The following is a 22,574-nucleotide window of genomic DNA, read 5'->3' as shown; positions in this document are numbered from 1 at the left end:
CAATTTTTTTTTACCCAAATCAGTTTGGCTTTCAAAAAAATCTCTCTACAGAGCATGCAATCATTGAAATAGTAAATCAAATAACTAATGGTTTTGAAAATAATAAATTTACTTTAGGAGTGTTTCTTGATTTATCAAAACATTCGATACAGTGGACCATTGCATTCTCTTAGATAAATTAAGGCATTACGGAATAATAAATAAAACTTATTATTGGATTAAAAGCTATCTTACAAACAGAAAACAATATGTAAATAATGTCCAATCTGGAGTATTAAATGTCATATGTGGAGTCCCGCAAGGATCGATTCTTGGTCCACTTCTTTTTCTAATGTCCAACACATATAAACTGCCTCGGATAATAAACAAATATTCAGAGTACAGCATTCTATATCGAGGTCCAAAAGTATGGAATACTTTTCAAAAAGGATTCAAAGGTACGGTAAATTCGTTAAGTTCATTCAAGTTTTTAACAAAAAAAGAAATTTTTGAAATATAAGAAACGTTTTTGGTTAATCATACTTTGAATAATTTCTCATAAATTTGTTTTTGTTTATTTCTACTTTTGTTGGTTGCTTATCAATTTTATTAGCGAATTACGCGTTTTATTACGATATTTTATTGAAATTTTATTACGCATATTGTAACATATTACGATATTTTTTTGAAATCTTGTTATTGGGGCTCTATGAAAAGATTGCGATAACGTACTGTCATCCTCATCTTCTTTGAGCCCCTATCTGTTTTACTTATTTTATTTATTGAAATTTTATATTACGAAGTTGTAAAATCTTATATTATATTAAAACAGAGAAAGAAAAAAAAAAAAAAAAAAAAAAGTCTAAAATACCAGGTAAAAAAGGTATAAAGACAAAGAATCAATTAGAAGACCCTCATATTCCTCAAGCTTCAAATAACATTTTAGTATCTGATGATCTTCTATGTTATTCTTGCGAAATTAAATGGACAAATAACTTAGATACCAATGGCTTGCGTGTGAGCAGTGTTCAAATTGGTCATGCATTGAATGTGTCTTTGATTATCGTCCAACCATGGAATTTATTTGTAACGAATGTGTATAAAATAATATACATTCTTTTTTTATTAAACGATTTCATTTTTTTAATGGATTAAAATAATTATTTTAATGTTAGTATTATTTGTGTATGTGTTTTTCTGTATTTTATACCCATCCGGAATTAGGGAAACACCTAATTCCGGATGAAAACAATATTTTTTTTAAATAAAATAAAAGATTTATTTTGCAAAAATAATATTTTTTATATCGTTTGATTTTTCTTGTTATGAAGTTTATTTATTTAAAAAAATTATTTCAAAATTCTTTATATTGAGCTAGTTATGACAATTTAAGTCCTAAACCATCCGGAATTACGGGTTTTTACGGTATACCAAAATTTTTTTTCTTTATCACATCGTATTTATTTTTTATTTATCACATCATCATTAAAAAGCAAAAATTAATTAAAAAATTAAAAACAAAACTTTTTACTTAGGGTATTTTAATTAATTTTACGTAACGCAAACTTTCACAATAAACAAAACAAAAAAGATCAAAAGTTTTCCCTCGCAGAGTCTTTATAATTTATTAATTTAATTTATATTATTTAATTTAAATAAAAAATCAAAAGCTCATTAAGGTTAATGAAAAGAGTTAAATATCTCCTACTTCTGTTTTTTGAATATATTTTGCTTTGCTTAATTTATGGACGATCCCTTGCTAATCGTTACAGGTCAAAAATGGGGCGAAGGGGGCGACAGAGATTTTTCAGGAACCATTCTTACTTTTTGATTGAAAATTTGACTAGTGATATATTTCACGTGTCATTGGGCTAAAAAATTTAAATTAAATTTTAAATTCCATAAAATATTGGCATTTTTTTAAATTTGGGGTAATTAAGAACACAAAATCTTTAAAATTACCTAATAATAAAGAGAAGCAATAAATAAAGTTCTAGTGCGTGTTGTAAATACAAATCCAATAAATAAGTGCGTCGTGTTTCAATCAGTTTGATAATTAGTTTTGAAAATAATTCAAATCAAAAATCATGATTTTAAAAAAAATCCAGATAAAAAAAAAGAGGTAAATAAATATAGCTTAAAGTTTTTCACTTTTTAAAACTATTTTATTACTTTGGTCACAAAAGCTTTTATGTATTCCGATTAATTTATTTAATCTTTATTTTACTTTATGGCTACTTTTCCACTTTAGAGATTCGCTTGGTCCTCTTTAGTAATAAAACGCAAAATTATAGTAATTTTGCGCATTATTACTAAATATCATTGCAAGCTTATCAAGTTATTTAAAAATTGTTGTCCATCATAGAATCAAACACAGCCGATGCTAATCCAACATTTAGAGAGTTCTTTCAAAACGTATATTGTTAGGACATCTAGTTTGGCTTCTAGTATAAATTGATTTCACGATTCATTGAGATTCTGTGTTTTACCATTTTTATATTATTTATTATAATATTATATTTTGTACATATTAGTCATTCTCGAACCAGTTGTCAATCTCCAAACCAATGTACAATCTCCAGTTTGTCAACCTGGAGATTGTACATTGAACTTTTGGTGCACGTAACTAGCAAAACTAATTTCACAAAATACAGCAATATGAAGTTCATTTACGTCAAACTATTTATGCCAAACACGCTTATGTTTAACTTGATTATTTTGCATTAGAGTTCTTTTTAGCAGCAGTGGTATATAAATATATATATATATATATATATATATATATATATATATATATATATATATATATATATATATATATATATATATATATATATATATATATATATATATATATATATATATATATATATATATATATGTATGTATGTATATATATAATATATACTATATAAATTTATTTTTTATTTTTTAACTTTTTTATTTTATTTAAAGAATTGTATTGTAAATAATAAACCCGTCACATTCAAGAAGTATTACTGTTGTCACGGTTACTGTGGTTTTAAATAATGTAAAGCTAATAATAAAGATAAGTTCTTCACTTATATTTTGAAGATCCTGTATAACATCTTTACTGGGCAACTTCTAGAAGGAGGTTGAGCCTGGAATATTTTATACTGAACCTCAGTCTTTATGTATAGTAATGGTTTCTTTACAAAGATAAACTCTTTTATCACTGTTCCAATGAAACTTTTGTTATGGAAAAATCTTTTTGACGATTCTTTTCTTTTTGATCCAACCATAGTACTTTTATTTAAACAAGATATTAAAATAATTAACTGGAGTATAGAATAACATGCAAGTTTGATAAGAACATCAAGTAGTACAAAAAGTTGTCTACATAGCTTGTGCTCAACGTAGTTAAAGCAAATTAGTAAAACATAAATCGTAATTTTTATAGAAATCTTATCTATGACAATCTATAGGTTTTAAATGATATTAAATAGATGAAAATTTATTTTTATTTAATACAACTACTTCTGCTTGTGTTAAATAAAAAAAAAACTTTAAGCTTTTTGTTTGATTTATACAGAATTAAAAAGTTTGATAAGTCTCTTTTTGAAATTCTTTTGTTCAATCGGCTTGCTTCAAACTATTTTAAATAAAATTTAAAAAAGTCTTTATTTTGGACATGGTAATAGATCAAAAGAGCTGAAACTTTTACAAAGTGTTTAAATCCATAAATTTCCTTAAAAACATGTTTTTTTCACTCAAATTATAATGTTCTCCACTTAATAAGTAAAAGTAAATTAAAAAAATTACATGCTGGTAGCTGTATCTCTTTTTCTTCCTCGAGGAACATTCTATTGTTTAAATGTTTTTAAAATTGTTTAAATAATTAGAACACCGAGCAGTCATTACTTAAAAATAGCATTCAAGAACTTGAAATTTTACAGATCTGGAAATTATCGCTAAAGTTAGGATTCTATAATATACTGCAATTATATTATATTGAATAACAACTTGATAGGCATATTAAATTTTAAATAAATTTTATTATTGTTTGTAGTCCACAGTAAGGTTTTTGATGTTTTCCTTTTAAACAGTCTAATTGATTATCTTGCAGACCAGATATTTGACGAAAATATCTTCATTGTTTAAATATTAACTGACTGAAGCAATTTTTTGAAAGGCACTTTAACTACAATGAGAGCGTTATGTACACTAGAGTATACCATATTTTAGTCAAAATTAAAATTTTGAAAAGCACACTTGGATTCCTATGTATTTGGGTATGGAAATTCAATTTTGATAACATTTTTGTAAAGTATTAATGTTTAGCTGCCTGAAAACGAGTTTTAAAATTACAGTTTTATAAAAAGTTATTCTTTTTAAATTAGGGTTTAATTTTTAAAAAGTTTTAAACAATTAGCAATACAAATCAAAAATTTAAAATAACAAGAACCACGAGTAATATAACAGATAAATTATCATCGAAGCCCCAGGATTGCTCCGCCAGGAATGTATAAAAATTAATTTTAATATAAACATAAACAGTAGTTCTTATAAAGATTACGGATTACGTAAACTTAAATAAAAAAGCCTCTTTTTTAAACATATTATACATACCAAAGTTTTATTAAGTTTAACATAGAGATTGGGATTGTCTTACCCCACCCCTACACCCACACCTTTAAAAAAATAAACAACTTTCATTGAAATAGGTGGAACGGTATAGTTGAAATACACTTAGATATTTGGGCACCCGAAATTTTTTTTAAAAAACAGACAGGTTTTAAAAAAGTAGCAAAAGTACTCATATTACCCAGACCATTTGGTAATACGAGCACTATAAATTTGCTCAAAAAAATAACATTAAGTAAAAAAATACCAACCTGAAAATTAGAACTAATTTTTTGAATATAATGATTTGTTATAAACAAAACTTATCATTAAAAGATAAAACTTGAAGCTACTTTTTGTTGAAATTATACTACTATGTTTCACTACTATGTTTTCCGCAACAACAACAAAAAACATAATTAGTTCATTATTTTTCAATTTTATTAACTTAAACCTTCGCACGATAAAAAATCAAATTTTTTGAATTTAAATTACAGAAAGATATTTAGTATTGTTATATTATTAAAATTTTTTACTATGTTTTGTTTTTATTTAAAAAGCAATTAAAACCACTAACCATTAAAGCCAGAATATCGTTTAAGACATATTGAATTTTGGTTTAAAAATCACGCAAAAGAATATTTGTTAATCATTTTTCATGACAGGGGTCATAAAAATAACTTTAAAAAAAGTTTTATTTGAAAAAATTATTAGATAAATTTATATGTACCACATCAAAAACTGAATGTTCGACAGCCACCAAACACATGCTACAATGCTGGTTATGTTGCTCCAGAGGTAAAACATTGCCCTGCAATTATGATTTGGGGAGCAATTACTGCCAGAGGTCGAGCCGGAAACCATCTTATGCCGCCAGGTGAAAATACCAAAGCTGTTAATTATTTGCAAATAATAAAGGAAAATGTTCCTATTTGGCTCAAAACTCGCAACTGTGACATCTTTATGCATGACGGCGTGCCATGTCATTAGGCAAAGATCGTAAAGACATGGTTTCAAGAGAACTTCATTAATGTTCTTGCTCCATGGCCTGACTCGTCACCGGATTTAAACCCGATTGAAAATTGCTGGGTAAAATTGAAAGCAGAAGTGACAAAAGCAAACTCGACGTCGGCGACAACTTTGAAGGAGGCTATACTGGAGGCGTTGTCCCAAAAAATAACGCCTGATTGCTGTGTATCTCTTGTTGTCCCTATGCCTCGAAGAATAGAAGCTGTCCTCAAAGCCGGAGGAAGACATCCGAGGTACTAGAAACTCTTTTCTGAACTGAACTACTTGTTGGTTTCTTCGAAAGTGTGTCATTGACTTATGTAAATGTTGTTTGTTGCGTTTAATTCAATCATATTATCATTAAATTGAAGTGGTATTACGTTTCTGTCTAAAAACCTTAGTGATCGGATCTTTTTGACCAGCACTGTAGTTTACTCTATACTTTATAATAAAAATTACAGAATTATATACTTTAAATACAATTGACAAAGTACTATTTTGGGTTTGCGTATTATGTTAAATGTATTATTATTTATATAAAAAAAGTTACTCATTTTTAATATGTAAATGGATTAAGTAGTCCACCCTCCAAACATGTGTTTAAAAGTAGTGAATTAACGTATGAAAAAAAATTTTTTTTTTTTGTATCTTTAATTAATAAAAAGTTATTAGTTTTTATAAAAATTAGTTATATTAATATGTGAATTAAATATGATACATCGCCTTTCTTGCGGTGGGAAACAATATCTTGCACTCACAGCCAATCGCTTCGGTATATTATAACATATATATTGAATATATATATATATATATATATATATATATATATATATATATATATATATATATTGAGAGAGAGATAGAGAGAGAGAGAGAGAGAGAGAGAGAGAGAGAGAGAGAGAGAGAGAGAGAGAGAGACAGAGCAATTCCACGACCGTCACAGCGTGACACCCGTCATCTTTTTTGTCTTTAGCCTTTAATATTTTAATATTAAAATAGATATAAGAAGAATTTTTTTTGCTTTTTAGTTAGCTCATAATAGGTGCTACAAAAAACAAGAAGAAAAATTTGGGTGGATATATTGGCCTCTCATTCATGCAAGAAAATATAAAACGTCACAGCGTGACCAATATTTTCTCATTGTTTTTTAGTTTTTAGATCAACACCGTGATTCAGCTAATATAGATGAACTGAATTATTAACTTGGCATTAAACAAAAAGTTTAGACATTACTCTTACAAGTTTTATAGCTAAATTACATTTTTTAAATTAAATTTTAAACAGGCGCACCTTTAATTAACTAGTGGTAAACGTCACAGCGTGACTTGACACATTTAGGTAGTTATAAACCAGGTAAATGGGCTGTTTTTAATAAATTTAAAACTTAGTAGAGAGGTATTAGACAAATATATAATTACATCTTCATAAAAATAGTTCTTATATAGTAATCTTCAGAACACGCCCATACTATATCAGTGTCGAATCGCGTCCATATTATATTGCTGTCATATAAACAACGTTTTAAAGTTTCTTAGTGATTTTATTTGTTGACATAAGCTGTTTGACTAAATACTTGGCACTTGAATAGGATGGCGTTTGTATTTTCCCATTATTAGGTTCGCTGCAAATATTCCTGGCTTTGCTGGTGTTAATGTAAATAACTCATCAATTTTAAATTTTTAAATTGTATTTATAATATCTTCCATAGAAACAAAATAGACATTGAAATTAACTTTTCATGAAGCTGTTAATTAGTAAATTAACAGCTTCATGAAAAGTTATGGCATCAGTTATTATATGTTTTCTCTGGATTATTTTTTGCGTTGCTATTCTTTTAACGGTCCTACCAATAGCATGTACCGATCCTTTCCCATGTGAAGCAGCAAAAAAGTTCCAGAATAATTTTAAATCATGCTGCTCTTCCAACCAGAGTATTGCTGATGCAATAAAACAATATTTAAATTGATTACTTGGCTCGTCTGTTTAAATCTGTAGTATTTTAACACTTGATTCAATACGGTTATATAATAAATTATGAACAAATACAAGAATAAATTTTTTTGAATGGGTTAAATCATCTGAAGCTATGACAGATGACGAGAATAAATTTTGGTACTAAAATACAGCAGTAAACACAGTAACTTGCTTCTTGTACCAATGTGCTGACTGCACTTCATCTTGCCACAAAGTTGAAAAATTTTCAGCAAAATTCGCTTGAAGGACGGCTGTGTCTGGTTTACTTTGAGGTTGGATCTTATGATCACGATGTCTTTGATTGTTTCTGTTTAATAAAATAATGCCAAAGAAATGAAGCTAAAAAGTATTTTTACTGGACTAGGGGTTTCATTCATTTTTGTTAAAAGTTTTTGTACAACTTTTGCTGTCTTTCTGGGTGATTTTGGTAGTGCTGATTCGGCTCTCTTAACAGCTTTTCCAAGAGTGCTTGAAGATTTGTAAGAGGTAACAGCTACAGATTGATGTAACAGCTACAGATTTTAATTCTGCTATTTTTTGTCTGCTCTTTCTCTTTCAATGCCTTTCTTTTCTCGTTGAGGCTCCAATTTAGCAAGTTGCCTTTCTTTTTTCATTTTTGAATCTTTTTCTTTTAACTTTTTCGCCAAATTTTTATAACTGCCTTTCACGATATTTCCTTTGACGTTAAGCATGAGTAAGAGACATATTAAACCCTTGAAAGATTAAAAAAAAGCAACACAATAGTTATGGAGATGGACGTATTACATCCAAGGCTCAATGGAGTTACAACTATCCTTTACAGAGAGGCTCTATATATCCCAAAACAGAGCCTTAAGGATAACTGAGCAAATGTTGCCTATCCAAAACATTCCTATATTTCGTAGTTTTTGTAGAAACCCAAAGAAAGTTAACTGCACAATAATCTGCCCAATTAAAGTTGATAAAAACTAAATTGTGGTTTCAGTTAAGCAGTTTTGAATACTGTTTTAAATTTTGTTAAAAAATTGTCACACTGTGACGTCACGGCGTGACATAAAAAGATTCTAAAAATAACTTGAGCTAATTATTTTTTTAAACATGTTAGTATTTATTTAGATGTACTAGATAGAGTTCTCATTGCGCTGGAATTTTGAAATCCTAAATTTTATTGGTTGTCTTAGAAATAAAACTATTGGTACCCTAATTGTCACAGCGTGACAATAGTGGTAATAACATTTGATTAAAATAAATGGTTTTCTAAATTCGTGAGGCAATAAGTATGTTTTTATCATAATTAGCAATGATTAGTGCAGCTAAAAACCTGATTGCAATGAGCAAGACAACTTTTGAACTTTTTATAGGTTCAATTGAACTTCGGCGATTAAAAACGATTTAAATTATCGCAAAAACGCCTATTTTTACGTTCTGTTTCAGCCCATATAATTTTTTATGATAGCGGCATGCTATAACAAACTATTTATTTTATGAAAGAGGAAAAGTAGAGCTTTCTACTGATATATAGTATTATGTATATTGGGTTCGTTTAATTTTTTCATTTTTTGTGAGACGGTCGTGGAATTGCTCTCTCTCTCTCTCTCTCTCTCTCTCTCTCTCTCTCTCTCTCTCTCTCTCTCTCTCTCTCTCTCTCTCTCTCTATATATATATATATATATATATATATATATATATATATATATATATATATATATATATATATATATATATATATATATATATATATATAACCTATCATCATAACAAATCTGCTTTATGTAAAAAAAGATTTGTTATGATGATATAATTTAAAGTCAGCCTAAACATATTGGTTATTTTAGGTTAGAGTTGTCCACAAATAACGTCACGCAATTTTCGACCGTTTTAGACCACCTCTTCCTCTACCCCTTCCTTCTCGTCACAACATCGTAACTCTTTAAGAACAAGTTCCGTATAAGTTTTCACAAAACCACTAACCCCTCCCCCTCCTAACGCGTGACGTAATTTATGGACAACTCTTTACTCAAAGTTGAGCAAATAATAATATCATCAAATAGTTTCAACATTGTAAGCGGAAACACTGTTGCCGAAATTCGAAATATCTTCGGTCTTCTAATAACTTGTTCAATCAATATCCTTAAATAGCCGATTTCTTTTGTTTTCATTAGTTTTCAGTAGTCGTTTGAGCTGCATCTTTCTAACCAAGGGGTACTGTGTAGTAAATGAAATGTTCAGAACATTCAGTAATAATATTAAAGCTTTTATCATACATTACTCAAGAGTATTTTGGAATGCAATCTATATAGTTGTTGCGATTTGTGACTCCTTTATCTGAAATAAGTGCCTCCGCATGCTTTAGAAACAAAAATTATTGATAAATTTGGAGCAACAGGTACTAATGTTTTTATAGTCTTATGATGTTGATATTTACTCCATGTTTCTGTATACAGAAATTCTGTATACAGAAGTTTATACAGAAACTTTATACAGAAATTTATACAGAAGGTTTTACAAAAACATGAAGTAAATATAAACATCCCCAGTCGGCAAATTTAGTTGTAAATGCGCATAAGAAACTCGTTTGTATACGTATCGATGTGGTATGTATTTTAGCCATTTTATTGTGTCGAACACGCATTAGAAATACGCATTAGATGCGTATAAAGACAGGTATACAATACGACGCCTACTGAGTATCAGACTCGCATTTGAAACTCTTGTAAACACGTATAAAACACGATAACCAGAGAATATTCAATACGATATTTTCCTGGTATTACATGCGCATTTAAAACTTTCCAGAATACGCATTATTTACGAATATATGTTAGCCATTTTATCGTGTCAAACGCGCATTAAAAATAGATGCGTATAAACAGATGCGTATAAAGACAGGTATACAATACGACGCCTACTGAGTATCAAACTCACATTTAAACACGTGTAAAACACGATAACCAGAGAATATTCAATACAATTTTATTAACTAATATGAATTCATAACATAATGATAATGACTAGCAGTAAGCAACCCGTAATACGGGTTATGAGTTAAATCATTAATAACAATAAAAACACATTAATAACTTGATATATTATCTAAAATATTAAATACAAATTTATCTATAAATATTTTAACTTTGACTCCGTATCAGCAACGTCATTGCTTATAGGTAACGACATAAAGACCGCATTAACATCAGTTGAGTTCTTTTTAAAATCTGTCACAACACGAGTACCAGAAAAGGAAAGTCAAGTAAAGCCTGCAAATACCTAAAAAAAAGATATGAAAAAAAAAATTACAATTTTTAATTACAAAAGTACTATTTGCATTTTATTGTTAGTAGAATTAGGATAATAATAACAGAAAATATATGAACCTGTCATTTCGAAAAGGGCACAAGTCCATTCACTAAAACTTTTCAAAATCAACAAAAATATGATTTTTATTAAAATAATGTCTCGGTTGCTAAAGAAATTAAACATAGAAGTAGATAAATAAAGAACGTATATAACTTTTGTGTTTTTTATTTTTTATAAAAAAAACATAAATCATACAGAAATTTTTAATTCAAACTTATAAACTAACTGCTAAAAGTTTTGGACTTATGTCCTTTTTGAAATGACAGGTTCATATATTCTGTCTACAGAATAATTAAAAAAGATTATAAAAAGGCTAGACAACATTGTTACTATAGCAACGCTGGCAAATAACACCACAACTTAATAAGATATTTTATTACCTTAAATACTTGGACTAAAAAGATTTCATTTATTACAATATTTGAACAATCAAGGGACAATTATAGTTAAACAATTTGAGCAACTATATCATAAAATAGCAAGCAACTCGTAAAATATTTCTTATAAATGGTCATTATCATTTGTGGTATTAAGAAATACGTAAGAGCTCAGTAATTACATAAGTTTTATTAAATTTTCCTCTCATCTAAGAGAGAGAGAGAGAGAGAGAGAGAGAGAGAGAGAGAGAGAGAGAGAGAGAGAGAGAGAGAGAGAGAGAGAGAGAAAGAGAGAGAGAGAGAAAGTGTTTCCAAAGCAGCATGTTAACAAATGTAAAAAAGCATGAAATAAATACTAGTAACTGGTTTTATTATGTTACCAGTAAACAAAATTATTTTTACCTTGATTAAAAGCTAATTTCCAGCATTTCTTAATTAAGCACCAGCTTTTCTCTAACTGTTGACTAATGATTAATAGAGTAAATTTCACATCATACTAAATTTACAAAATTAAAACCATGTTTCAACAGTTAGCTAACTAATCAAAAGATGACAAAGAGAAGACAAACTAAAAAAAAAATGAAAAAAAGAACATAATTATGATAGAAATTATAAAAATAAAATAAAATTATTTAGATTTAAATGTGTTAATTGTTACTATAAATAGTTAAACTCATACTTTGCTTTGTTCTGAAGTGTCTAAAGTAAAATCAAATTAACAGACATTAACACTGCTTGACACTGAATTCTGTCAAGTAAGTTTTCTGCACGCCGAGTTGCATTTCTTACATTTCAACAACAATTAATTTCATCCTGCCTAGATCTATTTTTTTCATTTGACAACTATTTTCAAGTTGCCTATTAGCATTTTACATTAATAACTTCGTTGAGCCTAATACTATCTATTTCAATTTCACTGTTATCATTAAACATATTACCAGTAATCTTACTATTGTTACAATTGAATAAATGAACGTAAAAGAATCTTACAAATTGTGATTTTTTCTAATCAAAGACTTTATTTAAACTTAAGATTTATTGAAATCCATATCTTTTTATATGTTTATATACATATGTCATTTATCAAAAATATTAAACAATATTTACTTACATCAAATATTTTGTCAACAAATTACAGTCAGTTTTCCATGTTAAATACACAAAATATATATCTAATATAATATATATCAAATATAAAATAAATCCAATATAAAATAGTAAACTTACTCAAACCAGTATCAGTTACACCGTGTGAAGTAACTAAAAAACACTTCAGTTCTTTTCAATCACTCTAAAAAATAACTTTTAGCTCTTTCGAATAGCACTAAAAAATAAAACAAAACTTGCTTAGCTGAGTTGCCTAGTTTATAAGAATCTGAAAACAGATAAGTAAAAAACCAAGAACAAACAAACATTTATTTGTTAGAACTACTATATTTAAACAAATTTAATTAAACAAAGAGTAACGCCAATTCTCCTTAAAAGCTAAAAAAATTTCAGCTCAAATTTGCTTGCAGACCTTGCTTGTAAAACCATGTTATTAAGAAACACATTTAGAAAAGCCTAGAAAAAATTTACATACATTTACATACATTTGTTCTTTTATATCGCATTAATCCATCATATGATAAATCTGAAATGAAAAAATGTAATGGATAAGTAAATACAAAAAAAAACATCATATATGAATCGAAAATCAATATATCTGATAGAGATAAGATGTCATGATAAGAGTCAACATAATATAAATTATATACATAATATAATTTATATTATGTTGTTTCCGTGTTTTCAAAGTGTGTGTTTATATTATAAACATATATAATAACTATAAAACACAATACATTTATTTAACTTTATAAAACATATATAAACATAACATTTATATACACAATAGATACATTTTACACTATTTTAATGACACATTTATAAAACAATTAAATAACACATATTACCACATACATATATTTATCAAAAACTTTTTAACTTTGAACATAATATAAACATATATGCAAACTATAAACAAATATAACTTGAATTGCGCGAACAAAAAATTTAAAAATAACATGAAAAAATCTAAAAAGATTCAAATAAAATAATATATCAAACTATAATCATATTTAATTTAAATCAAATACTTATTGAATAAAGAGCAAAAAACAGATAGAAGAACTGCAATCCTTATAACCAAAATTTAACGTTTAGCAACAATAAAATGTCAGTGTTGGCTCGAAATTTAAATTTATTTTTCTAAAATTTTTAAAACAGTACAAAAAAAAGGTAAAAGCATAACAGAAATGTTAATAAAATACTAATCAACATAATAAAATAAGCAAGGCATAAAATGAAAGGATTTATAATATATTTGAACTATATTAATTTAGGACTTCATAAAACTAAATAAATTTAAAAGTAGTAATAAATTTTTTTATAATAAAGTTTTAGTAACTTTTTTAGTACAAAAAAGTACTGTAACTGTATTGCAGATATGCGATACTGCTTTAGCAGAACGATATCTCTTCATACAACTTTTCATGTATTCCTGACTATTCTTTTTCATTCCAAACAAATTTTTTACTAAATTTCTCATAAGAAAACTTTTTAATTTAAATTTTGCTTTCACAATTTTAGTTTAAGCATGCGCTTTAAAGCAAAGATTTTCGTTTTTCCGTTGGTATTGGATCAAAATCGGGTACGATATCGTATCCGATTTTGATCAACTATTAAATAGGCAGTGGCTACGGTACCGGGTGCTGGATTTCTAGCGCCAGCTGCTAGAGTACCGGCTAGTCTGGGTTCCAGCTAACACGTAACTATCTGTTATTTTTCAAGACGTCCGCAATTGAAAATAGCGCTATTAATACTTTTTATAACATACCATATTTGTATCAAGAATGGATGTTGGTAGTGTATTTAATAGTTTCAGCGAGCTTAAGCAGGCAATACCAGAGTATGAACGATCGTGTTTTATATCATTATATGTTCGAGACAGTCGAACCATTGATTTAGCAATCAAAAAAGGATTAAAGCGCTATATCAATAAAGAATTAAAATATTATTATCTAACGTATTGTTGTTATCATGGTGGGCGCCAGTTTAAGTCAAGATCAAAAGGTATTCGTCCAAATCAAAGGTACGTCTGAAAATAAGTTTTTTATTTAAATTTGTATAAGAAAATAAATAATAAAAAAAGATTGTAGCTTAAGTCTCGAAAACTTTTTAATTTATTTTTTCTTCAGTCTTATTTTTTGCTAACGATAATTTGGTAGTCCTTTAAATCCAGAGATTTTTTAAAATTGAATATCACACCCACAGATAGACTTTTTCTTATGTAGAATTGAATTCTGAGTCGAATGGCGACACGCGGAATGTCGCCTGACCAATACCTGCTGAGTTATTAAACAAAAACCCGATCAAAATGCATAAAAACCGTTTTTACAACAGCAGCAATGCATTTTCACATCCACGGAGTAAGCTAAATCGATTCGAAATTAAATTTTCTATTAGAAAAGATTTATTTTACAACTACTGCATTAAATCCAGTTAAGATATCAGTTATAATCTAAAGGGCGTAAAGTAATCTTGGGTTTTCCCCGCATTGTATCGAAATGAAACAAGGAAACGTTCTATATCTTCGCGGATAGACTTTTCTTATGTAGAATTGATTTCTGAGTTTGATCAAAATGCATAAATTTTAAAAAAATGCAATTATGCAAATAAAAAAAAATTTATATATATATATATATAATATATATGTTACTGTTACCCGCAGTACCAGGAATTAGCTAAATGCTAATGTTTATAATATAATTAATTATTGCAACTCTGAGTTTCATGTGTTATCACAATCATCAGGCAAGTAGTAAAAATTTAATTTTGCTACGATTTGTTTAGTGGACGTTACGGTATATATTTGTATTTTAGATCGTTACAGGACGGAAATTGATTAGTAGTTAGGTTAATAATATTATTAATTTGTTTTTAGTTGGCTAATAATTGTGAAATAGTTATATGTTTAATGTTGTTTAAAATTTTTTTATGTGTTAATGTGTATTATTTGTGTGTTAAAAAATAATAAAATAAAAATAAGAAAATAAGAATTAAAATTGATATAAAAATGTACATAATATTATGAAATATATTACAAAAGCTGTTTATGTGAGTAATTTATTAGTTAGCCTAGAGATATATGGAGCCGATTAGTATAGTTATTTTTATTTATAGTTGTTAGTCAGGTTTGTAGCGAGCTTTGCAATTTTTTAATAAAAGTTTATTTTCGTGGCGGCACTTTGATATAATTTCGGTTCTCTTATTTAACAGTTCTTCAGGTTTTGGATATGATATAATAGTAAATTTCTCATACAGACATAGTGGGCATCTTTTGGAAATATTTGAGTAGGGGGGGTACTGATTTGAGAATAGACCATGTTAGCATAGGAGTTTCATTAAAATTGTTTTTTAAATCCCAGACATAGTTTGATAGGGCGGTCGAATTTTTGTATTTAATATTGTTGAATGATGATTTGTGGTTGTTGTATCTGGTTTTCCACTCACCTTCCGTAAATCCTATATAAACTTTGCTGGGTTGGTTTTTTGCTGCGATGATGCATTTATATATAATATTTGTTGATTTGCACTTACCATTCAGGAGGCATTCTGCTTTGTTTCGACAGTTGCATTTTGGATCATTATTTTCAATTCTAGGGAAGATAATTTTTTTGTTGTGGTTTTTTATAATTTTTTCTATATTTTCAGTGCAACTGTAGCTTACCTTTACAGTGTTTCTGTTTAAGATTTTGTGAAGTTTGTGTGTCTTAGGGAAGTTTTTTTCTAGTAAATACAAGAACATTTTTGCAACATTTGTGGAGACGTTTTTATTAAATGGGGGGTTGAACCATATGATATATTTATATATATGATATGATTTTTCTGGGGTATTTTTTGTTTAATCTGATATTTGAGGGAGTAGTTTTTGTATCCGCTATTTTTTAGTGTTTGTTCATATTCGTTTTTAGATTGATTAAATATAACTTCGCTGGAGGAATTTTGTGATAGTCTGTTTGATATTGAAGTAGGTAAGTGTTTAATAATTTGTGGTGGGTGATTAGAAGATATGTGGATATATCGAAGATTATCGTTGGGTTTTTTGAAAGGCTTATGGGTGTTTTGGGCTAAATTAAAAGTTACATCAAGGAAGTTAACTGATTTAAGATTTGTTTTTATGTCTATTTAAAATCCAACGTCTTTAAACTTTTGGATTACATTTTTTCGGATTCGCTCCATTTCTTGGCCGTTAGAATTGCGTATTATCAACAAGCCATCATCACGGTAAAGCCCTATGTCGGTTTTTATAATTATATTAGATAATTCGTTGAGAATGTAGATCCCTACTAGTTCGCATATTTCAGCGCCATCGTAGCTGCCCATTGTTACATCAAAACTTTCATGGTTCAATTTTTTTATCCATGTGTTATTGTTGTAGTAGAGGAGGGATTTTTTGGCTATGTGTTATAATTCTAAGTTGTTCGTCTGTTATTGTGGTGTGTTGTTTTGCAAAGGAAACGGCTTTATTAAATATTTCTGTAGTTATAGATGGATAAAATTCATTTATGTCGAATTGGATGAAGAGACAACTATTTTTGTCTTCTATGCCGTTGAACCAATTAATAACGTCGGTGGTATTTTTCCATTGGTTTACTTTTAGGCTGTTTCTTAAGTATGTGTTAGTAATGTCTAAGATTTTTTTGCTTATTATTCCGATTTCGCTTTTTGCCGGGTTAATGAGACGGCAAGCAGGTTTTGATTGAAAGTTTTCTTTATGGTCTTTTAAGGTGATAAATGCTGGAGATTTTGCTAGGTATTCTATTCGGTTATTTAAATTTAGTTTTAAAGCTATTTGGTTGGCTTCTAGGTTGACTGATTTTTCTAAATTAGCCGGTGCTTTTTTATAGGTTTTTGTAACATTTTCGTTCATCAGTCTATTGTAACTTTCAGCAGACATTTTATATAGATTATTGGTTTTATCAGCAAATACGTGAACTTCTTTGCTGGTTACAATTTTAAGGATATCTTTTTTTATTTTTGTTTGAAATTGATCGTTTATGTTTCTGAATTTAATAGATTTTACTAAATTTAAAAGGTCATTTTCAATATATATTATATAGCTCTAGTTTATCTATTGAGCACTCTTTCAAGTATACAATATTATACATGATAATATAAAGATATTTTCTTTATTCATATATATACACTTACGTATATATATATATATATATATATATATATATATATATATATATATATATATATATATATATATATATATATATATATATGTATAATCTCGGCTGACGATATCTTAAGCTGACCAATGTCCTCCTATTTAAGAAGGAGAGTTCGCGCCAAATGTAATTAAAATTTATATTTTCATGGCGCTCTCCTACAAAAATAGAAGGACACTGATCACCTTTTATATATACTTTAGAAAAATATGGGAAAGCGTAGATATAATTAGATTTACAATAAATATTATTTTATTATTACTACATATGAAGGTAGGTAAAACGAAATATTTGTATCCAGTTCTCTGTTTATCTAAATAAATTGTTTATAAAGTTAATTTGTTAAATAGAAGCGCTGCAATGTCCTTTTTTTGAACATAATAAAGCTTTTCATTCATATATAGTTATTAACTGAAATTTTTTTTCCAAAGTCATTCAAAGTCTTCAAAAAACTTAACGTAACAAAACAGAAAACGGTTAAAATTAGCGCTTAAATTTGGCGCCAATACAGTCTTGAACGTGTTTGAATAGATCTGCTTAAAAAAAATTTAGGTTTTTTCTGAAGATATCATTTTTAACCATTTTATATGTGAGAATTTTTGGTTGAGTTTTTAATTTCAAAAAGGTGTAAACCTAAAGACAATGACAATTAAATAAATAATTTAAAAATTATTACTTGAACGTAAACTAATAAAATAAAAACTATACTAAAATATAAACTAGTATTAAGAAAAAATTAAATATCATTTAAAAATTTCTTCTAAGAAACTTTTTATATTATTAAAATCTAAATTATCTAAGTTTAAATAATGAGCTACTTTATTATTACTAAAAAGGAATGTCGATATAAATTTGGTAATAATAAACCAAATGAATAGTTTTGAAAAACTTTTATTGGTTCTATATTAATAGGTATGTTACATGAAATTTTTAAATTGATTAATTTATAGATTGTTATATATCATTAGAAAGAACTATAATTCAGTATTTTAATGGTGAAAAAATTAAGAAAATCTAACAATTCAACAAAAAGTTATAAGGTTTTAAGTAACAAATTTTTGATATATGGATTTCTTGAAGAAACTGTGGTCAAAATTAAGTTATTCTTAACGTAAATTGTTATAACTTTGTCAATTATTATCAAAACGCCTACCACTTGGTATCAAAAGAAAGGTGTAAAAGTGAACTACAAATTTTTAATAGTTTTGAGCTACAGGGCGTATTTAGGGGGCTAGAGGGGGCACCAAACCACCACCTATACCGTCTAAAAAATCATTTTTTTAAAAAGGAAATGAGCTTATCTTTACAAAATTTGTAATTTTTAAATTTAACAAACTGATTAAATTTGCTTCCAGACCATTGCCAAATATGAGATGTGTATTTTTGAGTTAAGGGTAGATGGTGGTGTGATGGTAACACAGCATATTATCAAAAATGACAAATTAACAAAAATATCTCTATTTTTATTTAAATAAATAAATCTAATACAAAATTCAAAAATTCAATTTCACTTCTTTACAACATATATTAATGGTATAAAGATTGACTTTGGGTAAGGGGCGTATGTTCCCCTCCGCCTTTTGAACCTAAAAAATATTTAAAAAGTGTTTTAATAATTTTAATAAATTTAAACTGATACTATTTAAAATAATGGAAATTAGTATAAAAATTTTTTTTACCACATTACCAGAGGCATCAAAGAATCTATATTTTTATAAAACAGAGCACTGTAACCGTTTCCCTCTTTAATCTAAAAAAAAAAGAAAAACTAAATATTATTTTGAAAGAAAAATTGTAATTAATTTGTCTTGGCTTTTAGTTAATGATTAAAAATTTAAGTTTCAATAATGAAATTTAATAATCATTGTTAACGATAGACACGACGAGAACGTAAGCCAGAGCCGTCTATCATAAAGTTGCAAATCACATCATTTGCAATTTGGACATTCCATGCCTAATCAGCATGACATGTCACTTTTTATTTTTGGTTCTGCAAGTTTTCACATTATTTTGAATTTTTTTTTTTTTGTCAATTAAACCTAAAATCATTAAAAATAAAGGTAATTAAAAAACTACTCTATTTAATCCAATATAGTGAAAAAATTATTTAATGTATCCAATATTTTGCATTAACACTTTAAAAAATTACAACATGTAATTTGAAAGACTATACATTAAATTTCATTTGGATTTTATATTGAATCTCCAAAAAAATCTATTCGATATTTACTAATACAACTTTTTAATATATGTGAAAACTAACAAAGGCATAAAAAAGTTTACATGTGCAGGCTAACCTGAACTGACTTGGTACCTTTTTGCAAGTCACACCACTTGCGGTACCTAATTTGCAAGTCACACCACTTGCAGTACCTATTTTGCAAGTCACACCACTTGCGGGTACCATTTTGCAAGTCACACAAAAAATTTAAAAAGTGTTTTAATAATTTTAATAAATTTAAACTGATACTATTTAAAATAATGGAAATTAGTATAAAATTTTTTTTTTACCACATTACCAGAGGCATTAAAGAATCTATATTTTTATAAAACAGAGCATTGTAACCGTTTCCCTCTTTAATCTAAAAAAAAAGAAAAACTAAATATTATTTTGAAAGAAAAATTGTAATTAATTTGTCTTTGCTTTTAGTTAATGATTAAAAATTTAGGTTTCTTGCAGTACCTGTTTTGCAAGTCACACCACTTGCACTTCCACTTGCAGTACCTGTTTCGCAAGTCACACCACTTGCGGGTACCATTTTGCAAGTCTCAAGTTTTCAGTTGATCAAATTATGGTGCAAAGTTAAACTAATGCAATACTTAATACGACAGAACTCTTAAAAAATAACAACTAAGTCTGTATCATTTAAACTATTTTTGTTCAGACAATGCATGAGCACATTAAATTACAATAAAACACTAATTATAGGTGTTGTAATAAATGTTACCTCCTCTGCTTGCTTTTCTGTTGCACCTTCTGTTTCCACGCCTTCCATTAAATCTTCGACCATCACTATCTGGCCCAGCACCTGAGTAGGGAAGATTACTTGCCCACCTAAATCCTGGCCTATCTTTTCACCATGGTGGACCCAATTTAAAAAAGATTGACTTGTTAGGGGTCCTGGGTGCTGAGCACGATAGATTTTATAATCATCATATGTTAACGCTGAAGCAAAATGTAAATTATGCAAAATATATGTGAAAATAATGGTTATAATAAATGAAACATAACATCACCTGTATATGAAAATCTTGTAAATAAATAAATTATATTTAACCCTACCAGTGGTAGCAGAGGTGGATGCAACTGAAGATTAAAAGAGTGTGCATTATTTATATGATTTTAGATCAGATAATATAAATGTTTTATCATTACTTAAACAAGTAAAATAAAGAACCTTACCAGTGGTAACAGAAGGAGACACAACTAAAAATTAAAAGAAAAAGTATTATTTAAGTAAAATAAAATTATCAATAATAAACCAAATAAGTGTAAAAAATGAAAAAGACACTCTCACCAGGGGCAACAGAAGGAGGTGCAACTAAAGATAACAAGAAAAAAGATTTTTATGTAATAGGTAACAATTTCATAAATTAAATTTTTACTCTTAGCAGAAAAAAACTTAATGTAAAATCTTAATTTAACTCTAGTGGTTCTAGTAATAGAACCACTAGAGTCAAATTAAAATTTAAAAATCCGTCAAAGTTAGGAACTAGTAAACATTATAACTCATCAAATCATTCAACTTTATTTTACTTACTATTTCTTTTCAAATCACCTAAAAAAAAAAAAGAATGTAGTCAATTAAAATAAATTAAACTAAGTAGCTTTTAAATTAGAACTGATTAGATAAAATAATTATTGGACACATGGCACTATACTTTAAACAAATTAAAAAACAATATAATTATATATTAACTTTCCTTACTGATTTCCTTTTCTAATTGACCTATAGAGAAATAAAGTATTATTAAGTAAAACTATGAGTATAATGGATAGACAGCATAAAATACTGTTAGTCTCTAATACAATGTATAAAACTTTCGAATACAAGTAATGCTGATTGAATAATAAAACCAAATTTTTAAATAGTAAATTACTAACAGAAATAACTTAAAAAATAATACTAACTAATTCTCTCTAGCGCTTGTTGATCTAAAGAATCAAAACTTCAAACTCATCAATTAAGTTTCATTAACAAACATAAATTTAAAACGTAAAATAATTATATTTATAGATTTAAGTAAGAACTTTTTATACTTTTAGCAAACCACTTTATAAAAAGTGAAATACAAATAACATATTACTAAACTAAAAGGTGAAATACAAATAACTAATACTAAACTAAATTAACTAACTGATGTTTACATTGTCTGCATTTTTGTCGAACAAATTTCTCTGAGACAACTCATCGATTAGATCGGAGTGTTTAGCCATTTTTATAATAGTTTTTTTGCTAAATCCAATAATATTACTTTATTTTAAACAGACTTTATAAGTATCATATTGATAAATCTATACCCAATAATATTAGACATAATATAATATATTATGTCTAATATTTTGGGTATTAATAATACTATTATACAGTGGCGTAACTAGGCAGGTGCACTTGCACAGGGCCCGTAGTAAATATATTAGAATATATTTTTTATTTACAATTTTTCCAAAAAAAAGTTAGGCTTAGGGGGCCGAAAAATGAAATTTTGCACAGGGCACTAGAAAAGCTAGTTACGGCGCTGCTATTATATATTATTTAATAATTTATTATACTAATACTATTAGTCTTATAGTATTAGTATAATAAATTATTAAATAATATATAATAGTATTATTAATACCCAATAATATTAGACATAATATATTATGTTATGTCTAATATTATTGGGTATAGATTTAATATTAGATATAATAGATATATTATTATATAATAGATATAATAGACGTAATATTATGTCTAATATTATTGTCTAATATTTATAATAGTATTATAAATATTAGACAATAATATTAGTAATAATATTTTATAGTATT

General features: G+C 27.3%; 3 long non-coding RNA genes across 3 annotated transcripts; all 3 read right to left on the bottom strand.

Moving 5' to 3' along the window:
* Window positions 1-10,597: 10,597 nt before the first annotated feature.
* On the bottom strand, window positions 10,598-12,678 carry LOC136090296 (uncharacterized). The gene is made up of 2 exons (XR_010643318.1): window positions 12,486-12,678; window positions 10,598-10,791 (listed from the first exon to the last, which is right to left on the bottom strand). It is a non-coding gene; the product is annotated as an uncharacterized LOC136090296 (long non-coding RNA).
* Window positions 12,679-19,210: 6,532 nt separating this feature from the next.
* Window positions 19,211-20,607, bottom strand: LOC136090248 (uncharacterized). Its single transcript, XR_010643290.1, has 3 exons — window positions 20,488-20,607; window positions 20,051-20,121; window positions 19,211-19,289 (listed from the first exon to the last, which is right to left on the bottom strand). It is a non-coding gene; the product is annotated as an uncharacterized LOC136090248 (long non-coding RNA).
* An 8-nt stretch (window positions 20,608-20,615) lies between these two features.
* On the bottom strand, window positions 20,616-21,406 carry LOC136090247 (uncharacterized). The gene is made up of 5 exons (XR_010643289.1): window positions 21,301-21,406; window positions 21,058-21,081; window positions 20,943-20,966; window positions 20,823-20,846; window positions 20,616-20,705 (listed from the first exon to the last, which is right to left on the bottom strand). It is a non-coding gene; the product is annotated as an uncharacterized LOC136090247 (long non-coding RNA).
* Window positions 21,407-22,574: the final 1,168 nt, after the last annotated feature.

Source organism: Hydra vulgaris, chromosome 13 (genome assembly GCF_038396675.1).
Source record: "Hydra vulgaris chromosome 13, alternate assembly HydraT2T_AEP".
Classification (NCBI taxonomy): domain Eukaryota; kingdom Metazoa; phylum Cnidaria; class Hydrozoa; order Anthoathecata; family Hydridae; genus Hydra; species Hydra vulgaris.
The sequence above is the reverse complement of the archived record's forward strand: the minus strand, read 5'-3'. Positions and strand labels throughout refer to the sequence as shown.